Genomic DNA, 19,484 nt, shown 5'->3' with positions numbered 1-19,484 from the left:
AGTTTGAGCATTCTTTGGCATTGCCTTTCTTTGGGATTGGAATGACAACTGACCTTTTCCAGTCCTGTGGCCACTGCTGAGTTTTCCAAATTTGCTGGCATATTGAGTGCAGCACTTTCACAGCATCATCTTTGAGGATTTGAAATAGCTCAACTGGAATTCCATCACCTCCACTAGCTTTGTTCATAGTGATGCTTTCTGAGGCCCACTTGACTTCACATTCCAGGATATCTGGCTCCAGATGAGTGATCACACCATCGTGATTATCCAGGTCATGAAGATCTTTTTTTGTCCAGTTCTGTGCATTTTTGCCACCTCTTCTGAATACCTTCTGCTTCTGTTAGGTCCATATTTCTGTCCTTTATCGAGCCCATCTTTGCATGAAATGTTCCCTTGGTATCTCTAATTTTCTTGAAGAGATCTCTAGTCTTTCCCATTCTGTTGTTTTCCTCTATTTCTTTGCATTGATCACCGAGGAAGGCTTTCTTATCTCTTCTTGCTATTCTTTAACTCTGCACTCAGATGCTGATATCTTTCCTTTTCTTCTTTGCTTTTCGCTTCACTTCTTTTCACAGCTATTTGTAAAGCCTCCCCAGACAGCCATTTTGCTTTTCTGCATTTCTTTTCCATGGGGATGGTCTTGATCCCTGTCTCCTGTACAATGTCACGAACCTCATTCTATAGTTCATCAGGCACTCTATCTATCAGATCTAGGCTCTTAAATCTATTTCTCCCTTCCACGGTATAATCATAAGGGATTTGATTTAGGTCATACCTGAATGGTCTAGTGGTTTTCCCTACTTTCTTCAATTTACTTCTGAATTTGGTAATAAGGAGTTCATGATCTGAGCCACAGTCATCTCCTGGTCTTGTTTTTGCTGACTGTATGGATCTTCTCCATCTTTGGCTGCAAAGAATATAATCAATCTGATTTCGGTGTTGACCATCTGGTGATGTCCCTGTGTAGAGTCTTCTTTTGTGTTGTTGGAAGAGGGTGTTTGCTATGACCAGTGCATTTTCTTGGCTAAACTCTATTAGCAGTAGTAGTGGTATATTAATCTAATTGAATTAATAAATGAAAATCTAATGAAATATGATATCTGCTGTCATGGATCTTACAATCTAGTGGAAACTAAAACAATTACAATATAGTATGAAAAGTCCTACATATTATGGAAGCCCAGTGATTTGGTATTTTATGAAACTGGAGGAGGGGATTAGAAAAGTCTTCCTGAAATAGATAGATATGAAATTCCATTTCAAAGGAAAAAATAGAAGTAATATGCAGAAGATGAGGGAGGGAAAGGGTGTTCTAGGCTAAAGGAATAGCCCCTGTGCAGAGGCTGAGAGGCATGACACATTTGGAGACCTGTAGGTAGTTCATTCGGAGAAGGCAATGGCACCCCACTCCAGTACTCTTGCCTGGAAAATCCCATGGATGGAGGAGCCTGGTAGGCTGCAGTCCATGGAGTCACTAAGAGTCGACTGAGCGACTTCACTTTCGTTTTTCGCTTTTATGCATTGGAGAAGGAAATGGCAACCCATTCCAGTGTTCTTGCCTGGAGAATTCCAAGGATGGCGGAGCCTGGTGGGCTGCCGTCTGGGAGGTCACACAGATTCAGACACAACTGAAGCGACTTAGCAGCAGCAGCAGCAGCAGGTAGTTCATTATGGGAATTTTATCTCTGGAAGATAGTGTTGCAATTTAGTTCCTCCTCCTGCGTTCTAACCTCCTTGTCGTCTTATTCTTTGGGACCAGCTCCATCCTATTTTCTTTATTCTCTCTCCTACTGGTTCTTTCATCTTAGTAGATAAACATGCTCAAGGATTTTCTATATTTAAAGCTACCGTTTCCATTTCTGCTGTCACTGCTACCACAACCATCACCGTCATAACTAAAACCGCTATCCCCGCCTCCATCATCGCTTAGACCACCACCACCACTGCCTCAGCGTCTATCTGCACACCACCTTTGTGCCTCTGCCTCCTCCACCATTTTCATCATCTCCAAGGCCACCACAGCTGCTACCCCTACCCTCTTCACATCTACCCTCTTCACCATCACCTCTGCTGCCTCCTCTACTTACCGTCACCACCACTGCCATATCCACAGTGAACGCTTCCTTTCGTCCCCTGTCCTTTTAAATCAGTCATGACATCTTTCTGTTTCATAGACAACCTTCTCTCTCATCATGAAATGTCGTTTAAAATATTAGGTACTTATTTGTTTATGTGTATTATTTTTGGCTGCACTGGGTCTTCATTGCTATGTGTGGGCTTTCTCTAGTTGTGGTGAGAAGGGGCTACTCTTCATTGTGCTGCATGGGCACCTCATTGTGGTGGCTTCTCTTGTTGTGGAGCATGGGCTCTAGGTCTCAGGACTGGTGGGCTCTAGAGCACCAGCTCAGTGGTTGTGGGCACACAGGCTCAGCTGCTTCTCAGCAAGTGGAATCCTGCCGGACCAGGGATCGAACCCCTGTCCCCCATATTGGCAGGCAGGCTCCCAAGCACTGGACCACCAGGGAAGTCCCCACAGACAAACTCCTTGAAAGAAGATTATGTACTTGCTTTTACCTGTCTCTCCCATTTGCTGTTCAGTCAACTAGAATCTGATTTCTCTTCTCATTGCTCCATTGGAATTATTTGAAATAAGGTCACTATTTACCATGATCATTATAGAGCCACATATGGGCTTTGTAATACTAAAATTTCTGGTTGCCTCCTAATTTTCCTCTTTTCAGTCTTCTCCAAGGCTCCTTGTCAACCCTGTCAGTTACCCCTTAATGCATGAGTTTTCCTTGGATATCTGCTGATCTCACAATCTTTAGTCAACTGTGTATGTAATCTCTCATATTCAGTTCCTATATCCAGTGAGTAAGAACAAGACAGTTTGCCATAAGCGAGCAGGAAGACTTGGGAAAGAGGTGAACATTTAGCATAGGTGCTGGGAGAAATAAGAAAAAGAGCAGACTAAGACATGCTGGTCAGAGCATGGAGGCAGCCGAAGCTGCAGATCTTAAATTTGTGGTGTCTTCAAACCACGTGGTTGTAGATTTTTTTCCCCCGGCATCCTAAGAATAAGAAAAAAAAATTGATTAGGTGAATATGTGGCTCAAAAGAGGGTAAAATTCCTAAATAATTTCCTTATAGTCTTAACTGGGACTGTTCCCTCAACTGACATATCCTAGTTGAAAAGGTATGACTGTCAAAATACACTGATCTCTAACCATTTTGTTGTTAAATCAACACATTCTTATTTGATATAATAACTCTCTATTCTCTTCATCCTTCATTTTCAAAGATATTGTAAAATCTATATTTATTTTAAAAAATTAATATGAAATAAATTTAGATTTGTCTAGAGGTTTAAGTGTGATATCTGTAGACTTTTTAAAGATGATTTTGTAACACCAAATCCTGAAGTGATGGAATAAATTTGATGTATGCATTTGGACCTGTATCTTACTCCCCCCAAAAGAGGCTCCTTTGTATTTTCAGAACTGGGTCTAAACTAGTTAAACTAGAATTCCTATTTGACCACACATGGATAATTGCATGGCTGAATTCGTATATGTTATTTGGTTTTCCATTTCATTTTGTCTGCTGCAGCTCCTTGGATATGATACTTAAATGACAAAGTCGGAGAAAATTTTATTTTGGAGAAAATCCAAGCATTTTAACATGGCCTTTCATTAGTGGTCCCCTGTCTATCTCTGCAGCCTCAACTTTCCATTCCTCCTAACCTCACAGCATGTGTTGCAGCCACATTGAATTACTTCCAAGTCCTCAAACATGCACACCCTCCTTGCCGTCTTGTTCTTGAACATGCTGTTCATTCACGGTGGGTTATATTCTTTCCTAACTAATGCCTGTGAGTTCTTCAAAGCTTCACACTGGGATGTCCTCCCTGACACTCTAATATTAACTGTGTCATAGGATTGAATATGTCACATAATTCTGTCTTTGTTGCTCCTGCTGGATAGTAAGATCTTTGAATACTGTATTTTAAAAAATTATTTAATTTTGGCTATGCTGGGTCTTCCTTGCTGCTTGTGGGCTACAGTCTAATCGAAGTGCTCCAGTTTCTCTGTGCAGTAGCTTCTCTTGTTGCGGAGCACAGGCCCCAGGGCACATGGGCTTCAGTAGCTGCAGCACACAGGCTTAGTTGCCTTACAGCAGGTGGAATCCTCCCAGATCAGGAATCGAACCTGTGTCCCCTACAGGCAGATTCTTAACCTCTGGACCACCAGGAAAGTCTCAAAGGCTCTGTTTTTGTCCTTATATACCTACTGCTTAGCGCAAGACTTGACAACGGAAGACGTTCAATTATTGTTATTCAGTTGAATGAATGAATGAATTACTCTCTGTGTTCAATTTTTTGGGGGGTGGGACTGAAAAATGAAATTTAATGTTGCAGGAAAGGCAGATGCTTAGGGGGCGGGTTCCAGCAGGGGACACCACCCTGTCCCTGGTCTTGGTCTAGCGATGCAGAAGCAAGAAGTGCAGGGCCCGGCACACAGGTGTGTACCCCAGGCGGCTCAGATGCAGGTAGTCATACATATCATAGTGGCTGATGGTACCATCTGGGTGCACCAAGCCAGGATCTGCATCCAGGAAGTGGGCCCGTGGGTGGCCAACCAGTCACCTGTCAGTTTTTCTCTCGAAGGGGATTGGGGCGCTGGCCCCTAATAAGCAGGCCCAGCACCGTGAGCCCGTGCCTGGGGCTGCCGCTGCATTCACCAGTTGCACTGTGGCCTTGATGCCGCCAGTCACCTGCTCTGCGGTGCGCCCGTGGTTGTTGATACCCACCCAGACCACCGCCGTCTAGGGATGGAGGTTTTCCAGCTCCCAGTTCTCGTTCTCCCGACGCCACAGCCCATGCTGCGTGCTGTCACTGCCAATGCCAAAGGTAAGTGTGTGCAGAGGGGAAAAGAGCTCCTGCCAGATCTCCCCACTGGTCCGTGAGCTGGACCAAGGAGTCCCTGATGAAGACTTCAGGTTCTTCATCTTTGCTATCGGCTACCATGGTGTGGCTTCCCTGATAGCTCAGTTGGTAAAGAATCCACCTGCAATACAGGAGACCCTGGTTCGATTCCTAGGTCGGGAAGATCTGCTGGAGAGGGAATAGGCTACCCACCCCAGTATCCTTGGGCTTCCCTGTGGCTCAGCTGGTAAAGGATCGGCCTGCAATGAGGGAGGCCTGGGTTCAATCCCTGGGTTGGGAAGACCCTCTGGAGAAGGGAAAGGCTACCCACTCCAGTATTCTGGCCTGGAAAATTCCATGGCCTGGAGAAGCCCATGGGGTCGCAAAGAGTCGGACAAGACTGAGCGACTTTCACTTTCCAGATGGTGCAGGGACATCCGGTGCCCGGAGCCCTGCATGTCGTGCACCCGGCGTGAGCTTGCTGGCTGGGTTCCTTTCTCCACTAGTCTTGGGGCCTCAGCTCCTTCACTTAGGAGGGGAGGTGGAATTGGGAACTCTCACTTCCCCCATGGTGGCCACAAAGTGGGCTCATCTGCCACTTCCTGCCGCCGGGGGAGGAGGGATGTCACTCTTGAGCGGCGCTGGCTTCGCCTGGCGCACCCTGGGGGAGCGTGGGGGTCCATGTTTCTTTTTAAATCACATTACTCTGATATAGTTTGTCACGTGTCATAGCTTCTTGAATATAAATTTGTTCTAGTAGTATTGAGTGCTAATAGCATCTCTCCATGTTTTTGCATTTCTGTAGCTGTCTAGTGTTATCCATCAGAGATTTTGTGTTATTCCTGCTTCCATAAACTTTGCCTCCTCCATGTTCATGCATTCACTTGCTTTCACCTGCAAGCCTAGGTTGGTTCCTGCTGCAACAGGAAGAATATAGGAGGCTTTCTGCCAGCTCTCCTTTTTGCTCATACCTGGTATCTGTTCTGCTCATCTAACTTGTCAGTCATCTGGTTCCTGCTGATCTGCCTGGCTTTTGACCATCTACCTTGCCTTCCAGCTTTGGGAATCTTCAGTTCATTCATGCCTCCTTGTCTCTCACTCGTCTTCTCTTTGCTCTGATCCTCCAGGCAGGCACTGATTTCTCCTTTTCTTCATTGTTCCTGACTGACCGCAACATCTTGACCTCTGACTCATCTGTGTGTGTAAATTATGGACTAATCTGTATAAGTGCTGTTTCATCACCTCACTTGGATCCCTTCCTCTGAACATGCCTTAACTTTCCTGGTATTACATGCATGTGTTATTATATTAAGCTACAGGTCTGCTTCTGACATGGTATTTCTTTTAAACAAAAGTACTAATCGTATTTCTTAACACTGTGATTATGGAAGCTGAGGTACAGAGACATAAACTCTAAGCTAACTGCTGTGTTATTTATGGTATATATATACAAAACATATCACTAATGAAACTGAAGTGTGTTAGTCACTCAGTTGCGTCCAACTCTTTGCAACCCCATGGACCATAGCCTACCAGGCTCCTCTGTCCATGGGATTCTCCAGGCAAGAGTAGTGGAGTGGGTTGTCATTTCCTTCTCCAGGGGATCTGAAAGTAATGTTTAATCTTCCACATACTAATTAACTATTCTTGTGACTGTGACTGTGCATCTGTGGAATATCTATGGAATCTAAAGTACATGCAGATGTTTAGAGCCTCCGCAAAATCACTGAATCAGAATCTTGAGATGGGACCTCGACAGATGTATTTTCAGAAACTTCATGAATCATTTTGATGGACAGCATGGGTTGAAGTTGAATAGCATTGCTGCACTAATGATAACCCTAAACATCATATATTGCACCTGACAATGAGTATCTCAAATGTTTGACAACTAACAAATGCCAGTATTATTCATCGCTACCTGTTTGCATCTAGTTTCTCATTTAATTAAGCTTCAAATCAACGTTATGAGCCAGGTGCTATTGTGTGCTGCCGCTGCTAAGTTGCTTCAGTCGTGTCCAACTCTGTGCAACCCCATAGATGGCAGCCCACCAGGCTTCGCTGACCCTGGGATTCTCTAGGCAAGAACACTGGAGTGGGTTGCCATTTCCTTTTCCAATGCATGAAAGTGAAAAGTGAAAGTGAAGTCGCTCAGTCGTGTCCGACTCCTAGCGATCCCATGGACTGCAGCCCACCAAGCTCCTCAGTCCATGGGATTTTCCAGGCAAGAGCACTGGAGGGTGGTATTGTATAGAAGATGCTTAAACATGAGAGGACCAAGGTTACGTAACTAATTGCAGAGTAAGAACTTAAATCCAAGTCATTTTTTATGCTTAAATATTGTGCTATATGGCATAATATAGCTCATTGACCAAATTTCCTTATAAATGGTATAATTATTATTTAATCCATAGCTATATTACTATAGTGAATAAGTTCAAAAGAAATCCAATTATCTCATTACCTTGCTTAAGGATTTCTATAGTCTTCTCACTGCCAACCATAAAGAATAAACTTTCCCTATTATGGCGTAAAATATCCTTTACAATCTATCTTCCAAGTCCTCCTTCAATTCTGTCTTCAGGATCTATCATTTCCTCTATACAGTGATCATGCTGAATTTCCCATCTTGTTGGTAACACACAAACACTGAAATAATAAAATGCCTTTGTATTGGGATTTGAGGGTCATTTAAGGGTCAGATTCTGAAGCAATTGAGGAAGAGCTATAGGAAGCAGGGATCCATGGGATCAACTTTGTTATGAGCAAAGTGGAATTGGAAGAGGCACCTTGGGTCCAGTATCCTCCTGAACCCAAGGAGGATCCTTCCTGGATGAAGCAGCTGGATAGCTACAGTCTTCCCACCTGGGCTATTATTTTTGCTATTAGGAGTCATCAAACAATGTTTTTGAACTGTGACTACCTTCAGAGAAACATAAGATCCTAAGTGTGAATTTCTAAAAAATGAGCAAACCCATATATCCAGCCCCCAAATAAAAACCCAAAATCTAACCAACAGTGCAGAGACCTCTCTTAGACCCTCTCCCAGTCACTCTCTCCCCCAGGGCTAACCACTGTCTCGACTTCTGACACTATAGATGTATTTTGCTTGTTTTTGAATTTCATAAAATTTAACCATGATAGAATATACTCTTTTTCTGTCTTACGTTTGCTCAACATTGTGAAATTCACTCATGTTTTTGGATGCAGTAATAGTTTGTTCATTCTCATTGCTGTATAGTATCCCCATAAATTAATATGCTTCTGTTTATTTATCATTTTCACTGCCGAGGGACTGAGTTATTTGCAGTTTTTGGCTATTACAAATAGTACATAATATTATTCCATGTGTTTTACGGTGAAAATATGTACCCAGAGAAGAAGATACATACTCACAGAAGAGGAATTGCTGCAGGATATGGATCCAGTCAGCTCTATCTGATGCTGCCAAACTGACTTCCGAAGACTTATGTTTCCATCAACAGCAGATGAAAATTCTAGTTATTCTTTATTCTAGAATAGAAGTTGGTGTTGTCTGGCTTATTCACGTAAGCCATTCTGCTGGGTATGAGATGTTATTACAATGTGCTTTAAATTGCATTCCTGTGATGACTAATGACGTGGTGACCCTTTCTATTGGCCATTTGGATATTCTCTTTTATGTCCATGGAGGATTTTGCAAATTTTCTAACTGTGCCTGTCTCATTTAAAAATTTCTGTAAGAATTCTTTGTATATTCTGGATATGGGTTCCTTGTCAGATATAGGTATTGCAAATATACTGTGTGAATAATTTAAATCTGCAGTTGGTTCAGTGTAGACACCCTCCAATTACCAACTGCTGGTGGTGTCAGCCTGGTGGATTTAACAAAATACAACTCTAGAGACTTATTCCTGAGAACATGAATCAGAATCCCAGAGGTGGGGACTGACTGCATACTCTTCATCATTGTATCCCAAGTGCCTAAATAACCACTCTTCTTAACTGAAACAGATATTTAAAATTTTAATCTTTAGTTCAATATTCAGTCTTTCACCAAACCATATATACCCAGTACAATTTAAATGCATTTTCTCACATGATTAAAGTGAATTACCTAGTTTATAGGACTTGAAAAATAAGGAAAAATAATTTATTTTTACATGTTTACTTGGTATTCATGAGGACAATAAAATAAATTTTCTAATAGAATATTTAATAATATAAAAATGAAAGTGATTTAAAGTTGCTTTTAACTTATTCCACATTAAACAATGCCATGAATTAAAACATTTTTAAGGGGGAATTATGTGATTTTATGGAATCCACCTGTTGATGCAGGAGACGCAGTTGCGGGTTCGATCCCTGGATCGGAAAGATCCCCTGGAGAAGGAAATAGCAACCCACTCCAGGATTCTTGACTCAAAAATTCCATGGATAGAAGAGCCAGGGAGGCTATAGTCCATGGGATTACAAAGAGTTGGACATGACTAAGCACATATGCAAAAAGAATGTGATTATATAGCTTAGCCAGGCAAGTTTATAGTTCAAAATCAGCTGGGTTATGTGGCTCTAGAGGGGAAAATGGGTAGAAATTAAGAGGCTGCAAGTTGTGGCTCATGATTAAGAAAATGGGGTGGCAGCTGCCCAACACTAAAGATGCCTTTCAGGAGGCTGTGAATGACACATTATGGAGAGTAATCACATGGAGTTTGAATTTCCGTTTGGATGGAAATATCCACAGTGGGTCAGATTAGATGACCTGTAACAGTACCTTGCAGCTTTAAACTCTATGTATTTCTGCAATGTGATCCCTGATGTAGTGCAAACACAGTTCTTGTCCTAGAAGTGAAATCCTCTCAACCCCCACTGCTCTTGATATTCTTGCCCTGAATGAAGGGAATCACCTTAGGGTTTTGAAAGTCAGTCACCCTTTGAAAGAATTTTCACCAAAAGGAGATTTTCCTGTCATTGATCTAGCAGAGAGGTTCTTGTCATCAGACTTTGTTCCTCTTTTTGGATTTATTCTTGCTCTGTATTTTTAGGGACCTCCCTGAGTTAGATCCAAGATGTTCTGTGAAATGGAAATGTAGCTGAGTGGAAAGCAAGATTGACAGTGAAAATTCTCAATCTGCCATTTACAAGGGATAATTTTTCAACATTGAATATAAAAAGCTCTGCCTGAGGGTTGCATTATAGCCAGTGGGGTGTCCTGTCAACCAATGTGCTGGGAAAGGGGTTTATACAACTCATTCTTTTCAGTAATTATTGCCTTAAGTGAGAGCATCCAAGCATGCTAAATGAGACTTAGTTCATAATTGTCAGATATTCGTGTAATGGATTCAGCTAAAAGGATTTTAAACATTTGAGACAATTTGTCCCTCTGTTCTAGAAGCTGCACTTGGCATGCATGGTATGAATTTGCCCCTTGAAATGGGCAAGAGGATGATGTGAGAACCTTGGATGCCTGGCTTCAGTTAGGAATGTTTCCTGTCTTTCTTGCCACCCAACACTGCATCGCTGGTGTCAGGCAGGCCTGTAACGGACAAAAATATCAACAGGATGTTACCGGCTCCAGGGTGCACTAAAATCGGGCACGTAATTCTCAGGCTGAAAACCCACAATCACCACTATTTGCAGCTGGTTTCTTAACTCGTGTTTCCAAGTGCTCTAGGGGATTCATTAGGCAGCTTTTTAGTCTTATGCTAGAAAGTGTGCTGTGTTAATCTCCAGACATGTCCTGAACTACTCAACATATAGGGCCCACACTGAAGACTGTCAAAATTTTGGTATGAAGAGACATGATGGTTCAAACGAGTCTTTTCTTAGATTTCTAATACACAGGGTGTATAACCCGCAGCAGGGAAATCACACAATGTCTGTCAATCAAAATTGTCCTAAATTTTCATATTTCAGTAGGGTTGGCATGCAATTAACAGAGTTAGAAGCCACTTGAAGATCTCTTGTAATATTGTCTTGGGAACATTTGGGGAGCTTCCTGAGAAAATATTATTTGATTATGGCTCAGATGGTAAAGAATCTGCCTGCAATGCAGGAGACTCGAATTTGATTCCTGGGTTGGGACGATCTCCTGGAGGAGGGAATGGCAACCCACTCCAATATTCTTGCTTGGAGAATTCTATGGACAGAGGAGCCTGGTGGGCTACAGTCCATGGGTTTGCAGAGTCAGACACAACTGAGTGACTAACACTTTCATTTTGATAAACAAACATCCAAGACCTGTGGTGTTTAAGCATGTATGGATCTCTGACTTACCTTCAGAGAAACTTTCTATGTGGGAAGGTTCATTTTAGAGGTCCCCTTGGTTAAAGGGGAATCCTTGAGTCTATATAGCATGCTACTTCACAGCCATACCCAGATTCTGTTGTGGATAAACCACATTTTTTCCATCTTTTAAAAGTAGTGATTAGTTTTCACAGGTAATACAGGAGTACACTCCTGTGGGAGTATTTCAAGCAAGGAAGAACTATAATCAGGATTATTAAGAGTTAATCTGTTTTCACTCCTGCCTCTAATTTCACTCCAGCTGACCGTATCCTAAAGGTAGTCATTATTAATAGCAGAATATCATTTTCTGATCTTTTTAATGCATTTATGTTTATATGTATGAGCACATACAAATGCATAGTTGAGAAAATAGTAAAGGAATCTTAGAGTCCCTTTTTTTTCTATTTGCTTTTTCATTAAAAAAATAAATTCTGTTAAGCCAGAAACCATTCGTTTTGGGGATTGTTTACTGTTGTCCCTGTTTACAAAGTCAGAACTGGAGTTTTCCAGAGGCCCCCCTCACACGTGGGCTGTACTATTTCATTTACTGCCCCCCAGCCCGCCCGCCCCATTGCCCTTTCCATTGTCTCACAGTCCAGCTGCATCAAGAGGAAAAACACTTCATTCAGTGCAACAGTTCAGAAAGCCTTGTCTGTGTTTTCAGATTAAACTATACGTAAGATTTTTGAACCAACAGAGGGAGAAAATGGAGTGACCAACAAAGATTTCAATTTAAAGAGCTGAAGAGTCTACATAGGTTGCTCAAGCAGCAAAGGAATATTTCTTACAGCCTCAGAGAGAGAAATGGGATAATTGCCAAGAAAAATGGGTCTGTCTGACTTATTATGCTATTTCCACCAAATTCTAGTAGCTTCTCTTATCCCTTCTTTTTTTGACCATTTGACATCTGAGCAGAAGGCAAGAGCTCTTCCTGCAAAAGTTGAGCTTGATTGCTTACAATTTCTGCCCCCAGGGGTTCCCACCCCTCCCTTGATTAGGAGAAATGGCCCCCTGCTCATCCTGTCAAGATGCCCAGGCGGTGCAGTGAATAGGGGAGAAATCTCATTTTGGAGACAAGCATTCTCTGTGAACTCTATTAAGCAACAAAGCAGCCAGGCTTTCACGAGGTCATATTTCCAGGATATAATCACCAACTTCTTGGGTGCAATAGAAGGCCCCTGCCGGAGTCCACTCTTTCCATGTTCGTCAATGTGATTATTTCACGATAACAGCTTTCTCGAGGGAGTCTGAGATGCTTTCTGCACATTTTAATGAGCCTGTCATTCTGCCTCAGTTCTTTCCCCTTAGTCTTTATTTCTTCTCTGCCTCTTTTCTTTCATGTTAGCCCCATGTATTTAGAAGGCCGAGAGGACACAGAGATTTTTAAATGTCATCCATCATGGATGGAAATCTATTGTCTTCCCTTCTGGAAATGTAGCAATATTGCATTGTCTTGGCTTAACAGGGTTAAAGATACTCTATATCTGTGTTCTGAGGAAATGAACAAACAAATGGTATAACTGAGCATGAAATTTCGGTATGCTCCTAAATAAAGAATAATCTTAGTTTTCAGGAAGCATTGAAACACATTAAGTACAGTTATAATTAAGAGCATTGCAACAAATAAATAACCCTGGAAGTAAAAGATTCCAGAGTCCTATCCAATGATCCAGCTAATTTAAGATTCTGTGATTATGGTTTTTCTGTAATTCACTAAAAGAGACTATATATAGACCCAGCGGTCTATATGTAGATTTTCATTTGGAAGTGTTACTTAATTTAACAACAAACACTGAATGTGAGATTCATAAAAATTTGGTTTTTATTTTCAAGAGCAGAAAACATATATAAATAAAGGAATGGTCAGAATATTTGATTTCATTTCTGTTACTCATGCCATTCCATATTTACTAAATTTATACTTAATTTTCAACATATTTAATAATTTTCTTTCGCACTAGAGTTTGAATTTTACAGCTATTAATAAATTTACCCTGGGATTTAATATTAAAAAATAGTACAATAGGATTTGATTTTATAACTAGGTTTACCTTGGGATTTGCTATGTAAGGACTGTAGATAAGATATATTTTAATGAATTTCAAATACCCATTGATGACTTTTTATTCTCATTTTTTCAGATGGCTTTTGTTAATGAATGATGTCTGTGACTAATGCTCCCTGTAGCTTCACCTATTTAAATTAATCTGGCTCTTTATCCTTTGTAAACATATGTATGATCTGCTTCAATCAGATTTTCTGAAAACAAAGGGAAGTATTCCCCATCTTTTCCCAGAGGTTTAAAAATGATATGCATTGAACTAATCCAATTGGACTAATATGATTATTTGTGTGTGTGTATGCAGAAGGGCATAGACTTCTCAATAATATATGAGAAAGGAGAGATGACTATTCTCCTCCCAGCTTCTTTGCCTCTGGATCTGGGGGAGAAAGTGTCTGTGGACTCAATACTCACGTGGCTGCTGGGCTGCAAAGCTTTGCATTAGGAACAGTGTCCTCTCTCCCTCTGGAAATAAGGATACATTCTCCAAGTCAGGCAAAGATGATGTGTTGGCTCACCTTCATTTACACATTTTTTTTTCCTAGCAAGGATGAGGGGTCTATATGCACAGACTCAGACCTGGCCACCAGAGTGGCAAAACAAAGGCCTGGGTCTATCCAGGTTGGGCTGGCTGAGGGAAGGACACTCCCTCAGTCTGAGCCTGGATGTATGTCCACGAGGCCGCCCCTCAGACACCTCCATAGTGTGTGTTTTGGTCTGTCTAGGCAGCAATAACAAAATATCTCAGATGGACTGCTCTTAGAAACAACAGAAATTTCTCTGGGATCTTCCTGGACCAGGGATCAAACCAGTGTTCCTTGCATTGCAAGGCAGACTCTTAGCCACTGGACCACGAGCGAAGCTCCTATATCCATTCTTAATTCAAATAAAACTATTCAGAAGCAAATTCAGGAAGTTGTATTTCTACTATAAATGGAGATGCAGTGTTATTTCCAATAGAGATAAGAAAACCATGAAAATAAAAACACGACTACTATAAAAATGCAACTGTGCTCCTGTGAAATCAGCTTGCATCTCAGCAGTGGCACACATGCTACCTTTTGGCAAGCACTGTTCAACTGTACCACCTATCAGAGTATTCAAAGGCAGGCTTTTAAAGATTTCTCTGAAGAAGATTTACAGATTGTACTATAATTCTAGCTTATAAAAGAGACAGCAAGGAGTTAAAACTGTAAATGATCACATTGATTTCTAGTTGTTGTCACAGTAAAAAGTGTTAATCTTATCTTAGTACAAATGCAGCAAATCTTGGTTGACTATGCACTCCCTGAATTCTAAACAAAGTGTGATGGGAAGCTTTCGAAGTGTTTCTTAGCCCATCTTTCCTATGGTCTTTAACTCAAGAGGGAAAGTACTACACACAGATTATTTAAAAATGAGATCAGCAGGACAATGAAAATGGGATATTGTGCCTGGAGGAGTAAATGTTCTTACCACAAACTATCTGTCAGGCTGGATTTGTTAGAGTCTATGAAAGGATGACTATGAACTTACAGTAAAACACAGCATTGTCTTTAGATTTGGGAATGGTCAAAGACTGTTGCTAGCCTAGACTTAATTACATGCGTCATTTGACTTGGTGGCACTCTATAGTCACAAAAATCTCAAAGGGATCCATTATTTATCTTAACAGTTTAAATATACAAGTCACATTTACATTTTATTTTTCTCTTTCTTTTCATCTCTGGATGCTGATTTGTATATTTAAAAGAAATGCAGTAGGAATAGTCTGCATTCAGATGCTTTTATTGTTCGATCTGTTGAGAATGAATCGACATAGAAGCTGGACACTTAATAAGTTGAGAGCCAGAAACAAAGAAAATTATTATTTAAAACTTTTCAAATTTGTTATACTTCTTATCTCAAGATTATAAAGTACCAATTTCTACTAAATACATGAAAGTACTGCCAACACTAGAAATTTCAGAGAGAATAGTAAGCATTAACTAGTCATATAAAAATAGAACTTTGTGACCAGTAATGAAGGGGTGTTTATTTCCTACATTATTCCAAATGTATAATTTTCGTTGTTCCTTTTCAAATTACAACCGGATACAAAACAAAATCCTCTTTTTATTCAGAAAGGATATTATTAAGTTTTCCTTAAAAAAAAAAAAAAGCTGTGTGCAGACACGTCTCAAAAATGGACCCAAAGATGAATGAAATAGCTTATTAACATGATTCGATATTTTCAAGAGATGAAGTCATATCATTTAATTCTTTAGCTTTCACACTGATTTGATTACCATTCACTATTTGTGATCCTAGGTTATGAGAAAGAGACTTAGTTTAGGCAAGGCTGAGATTGCACTCAAGAATCCATGAGCTTTTAGATTGATAATGGTTCTGTTCTGTTGTCCCACCTGTGATTTCAGAGTTTCTCTAGACCTTAAGAGAATTGGGGGGTCACATGCCAGTGAGACTCCCTTTCCTTTACTGAAAGTCATGTGACTTCCTCCATAGCTGGCTCTAGAGTTCTTTGAGTCTCATGACTGCTGTCTCAGAGAGGTCAATGGGGAGACTTCAGGGAGCCACAATCCCTGTCCCATAAATTGTACACAGTGTTGTCCGCCCTGCCCCCACCTGGGAGGACCACATCACTTCCACAAGATTCCTCAAGGATTCATTAATTTTAAAAAGTTGAAAACTGGTCTTCCACTGCCTCTATAATCAGGGGCTGCCCAGGTGGCATAGTGGTAAAGAATTTGCTTGCCCATGCAGGGAAGACAGGGGACGCTGATTTGATCCCTAGGTCAGGAAGATCCCCTGCAGAAGGAGATGGCAACCCACCCCAGTATTCTTGCCTGGAGAATCCCATGGACAGAAGAGCCTGGTGGATAGGCTACAGTCCATGAGGTTGCAAAGAGTCTAGCATGACTGAGCGTGCAAGCATTCATGACTCACTTTGTCGCAATTCTTAGTCCCAGAGCAATTGCCTCTACATTATGCAGAGTCTAAATCTTTTCAGGGTGAAATAAGTTAGATCTCTTTAAAAAAAAAAACCTATCATGGTCAAATACACACAACGTAATATTTTTCATTTTAACTGCAAGTGCATAATTCAGTGGCACCAAATACATTAACAATATGTAACAATCATCACTTCCCTGTAATCATTAAATAGTAACTGCCCCCCCACCCTCCTCTCAGACACTGTTAACCTCTATTCTACTTTCTGTCTTCATGAATTTCCCTATTCTAGTCACCTCATATAAGTGGAATCATACAATATTTACCCTTATATATCTTTTTTCACCAAGCATAATATTTTCACAGTCCCTCTGTGTTGTAGCATCTATGAAAATTTCACTCTTTTTTAGAGCTGATTAATATCTGGTGTGTATATATAGCACATTTTGTAATCCAGTCATCTGTTGATGGACATTTGGGTTGTTTCCACCTTTTGGCTATTGTGAATAATGTTGCTATGAACATCGGTTTCAGTTCTTACTTTTATTATTTTGGATTTATACCTAGGAATGAGATTTGTGGATAAGATCTCTTTTTCTGATTAGAAAATCAGGTAGTTTCTTCTTTTCACCACCAAGCAAAACTTTTGCCACAGAATTATCCAAAATCAGTTGTTATTCCCTATTTAGTTTGCTATAAGTGATATGAACCCACCTGGGTATCTTCCTGATCACCCTACTTTCCACTTGTAAGTCCTTCTCTCATGCTCTTGCCTTGTTAAACACTTGGAAACAAAATCCATCAAAGACGAAGATAGCTTATTTTTATCTTGAGCATAGATCTCATAGATCTTACTCTTTTTTTCAATATTCATGACATACAGAGAAATGTTTACTGCCTGAAAGAGATAGAATGAAAGAGAAATAATAATTTCACCTAGGCATTATTTCCGTACAATTTTCAGAATTTATTTTGTAAATTACTTGAAATGGCACCTGTCACCAATGAATAGGATGAAAAATAAGGGCATATCATTTCCCTTGTGAAAATAATTATTCTGGACACGGCACTAATTTACCAACCCTGAAAAAGTCAGTTCTGTTTATAAAGACCTTGACATATCCACGGAATTGAGAAGTTTAAGTAAATATCACGAGCTTGTGTTTACTGGTCCCTGGGGTAATTGCTTAATACAAGTTCCCCTGGAGATCTTTATCCTCAGAAATCTTATTAAATTGATGACATTATCAAGGTGTTGGAGGATGGGAGAGAAAAATAAAATTTAAGGTGGATGCGTAGTGGGAACTTGACCCGAGGAATTCATTTTCACGGAGATACTTTGTCATTTCTTCCAAACTCATCCTCACTCCATCAGAGAGGCGAAAGAGTTGGAATGGATATAATCCTTTGGGACTCACAGTTAATTATCCTAAATAATGCGGTAGATGCTGCCAGTGAATGGGAATGGAACTCAAGTGTCTCAGGGATCCTCAGCGCCCACGTCACCTCGCTCACTCCCTGCTGTCAGATTTACCCTGGATTAGCTCTGGTTCCATAGGTTTGCCCTATTTTGGAGAATAATGGAATCACAGAATTGAAGCTTTGGAAGGCATCTGTTCTCCTGCTTTTGAATTCCGTCTGCATCTCGGCCACGCGGATGTCTGGATCCCGAGTACATTTTCAGAGACAGCTAGCAGTATGGGGCAGTGGTCCAGAGGGCCCGATATGGAAGACACACCAATCTGGATTGGACTTGACTGCCACATATTAGCTGCGAGTCCTTCGATGTCACTTAAGCACCCGGAACCTCAATGTCTTCATCTATAGTATGTTTAAAATAACCCCTTGTGTAATTGCTATGAGGGCAAAATAGAGGAAGGCTTGGACACACCGCTTATTACTGCTCAGCACAGTAGTGAATGCTTTCCATTCAAGTTACTCTAGTTGGAACTGAAAGTGCGTCAGATAACTATTACCTGTGCCTTGAGGTCATTCAGGCAGATTACTTCAAGAATATCAACATCATCAGATCTCATCCCTTTCCCACCTTTAAGCCAGTCTCCAAAATATGACTGTGGTTCAGTTCAGTTCAGTTCATTTCAGTCACTCAGTCGTGTCCGACTCTTTGCAACCCCATGAACTGCAGCACGTCAGGCCTCCCTGTCCATCACCATCTCCTGGAGTTCACCCAAACCCATGTCCATCGAGTTGGTGATGTGATCCAACCATCTCATCCTCTGTTGTCCCCTTCTCCTCTTGCCCTTAATTTTTCCCAGCATCAGGGTCTTTTTCAAATGAGTCAGCTCTTTGCATCAGGTGGCCAAACTATTGGAGTTTCAGCCTCAACATCAGTCCTTCCAATGAACACCCAGGACTGATCTCTTTTAGGATGGATTGGTTGGATCTCCTTGCAGTCCAAGGGACTCTCAAGAGTCTTCTCCAACACCACAGTTCAAAAGCATCAATTCTTCGCTGCTCAGTTTTCTTTATAGTCCAACTCTCACTTCCATACATGACCACTGGAAAAACCATAGCTTCGACTAGACCGACCTTTGTTGACAAAGTAATGTCTCTACTTTTGAATATGCTGTCTAGGGTGGTAATCACTTTAAATTGGAAAGTTGATCACATTATTTCATCATCTTATATTTTGCCCTATAAAATAATAAATATGTCCAGGCATGGATGTCTTTGGAGGGGGTGCTCCTTTCAGGCTACCATACTACACTTTACAGATAGGGAAACCAAGGGATTAAGTTGTCAGAGGACCACAGGCATTAAGCAGCGGAGCCTGGATTTGAAGCTGCATTTTTTTGATCCTGGAGTCCATATGTCCCTTCTTTCCTCTCTTTATCCCTAAATAATCAGTTATAACAAACGACATTTGTGTGGCTGTCTTATTCTGAGTCAAGGTTAATTATAAAATTTCTGAGTTCAGGATTTGAAGGGTAGGCAATATAGACAGAAATTACTGATGACACAGAACACTCAAGGTTCGTGCAACACATGTATTGATTTCCTTGATTGTTGAAGCAGGCAGAGAGGTGGTGGGGAGGGAAGGCTGGTGGAGACACTCTGCTCAGGGAGATGTGTCAGCATCTCATTACCTTGGCTGCTGCAGATTCTCAGCTGTGTGTCAGGGACCTCAGCTAGCAAGCTCCCCTTCTGCCTAGGAAAAAAAAGTGTTGGTAGCTCTGTTGTGTCCAGCTCTTTGTGACCCTGTGGGCTGTAGCCTGCCAGATTCCTCTGTTCGTGGAATTCTCTAAGAAAGAATACTGGAGTGGGTTGCCATTCCCTTCT

The 19,484-nt window shown here is 41.1% G+C and overlaps 1 pseudogene; it reads right to left on the bottom strand.

Annotated features, from left to right (window-relative positions):
• Nucleotides 1–4,405: 4,405 nt before the first annotated feature.
• LOC101121864 (platelet-activating factor acetylhydrolase IB subunit alpha1-like) lies at nt 4,406–6,006 on the bottom strand (annotated as a pseudogene).
• Between the last annotated feature and the right edge of the window lie 13,478 nt (nt 6,007–19,484).

This window comes from Ovis aries, chromosome 9, assembly GCF_016772045.2.
Source record: "Ovis aries strain OAR_USU_Benz2616 breed Rambouillet chromosome 9, ARS-UI_Ramb_v3.0, whole genome shotgun sequence".
Lineage (NCBI taxonomy): Eukaryota > Metazoa > Chordata > Mammalia > Artiodactyla > Bovidae > Ovis > Ovis aries.
The sequence above is the reverse complement of the archived record's forward strand: the minus strand, read 5'-3'. Positions and strand labels throughout refer to the sequence as shown.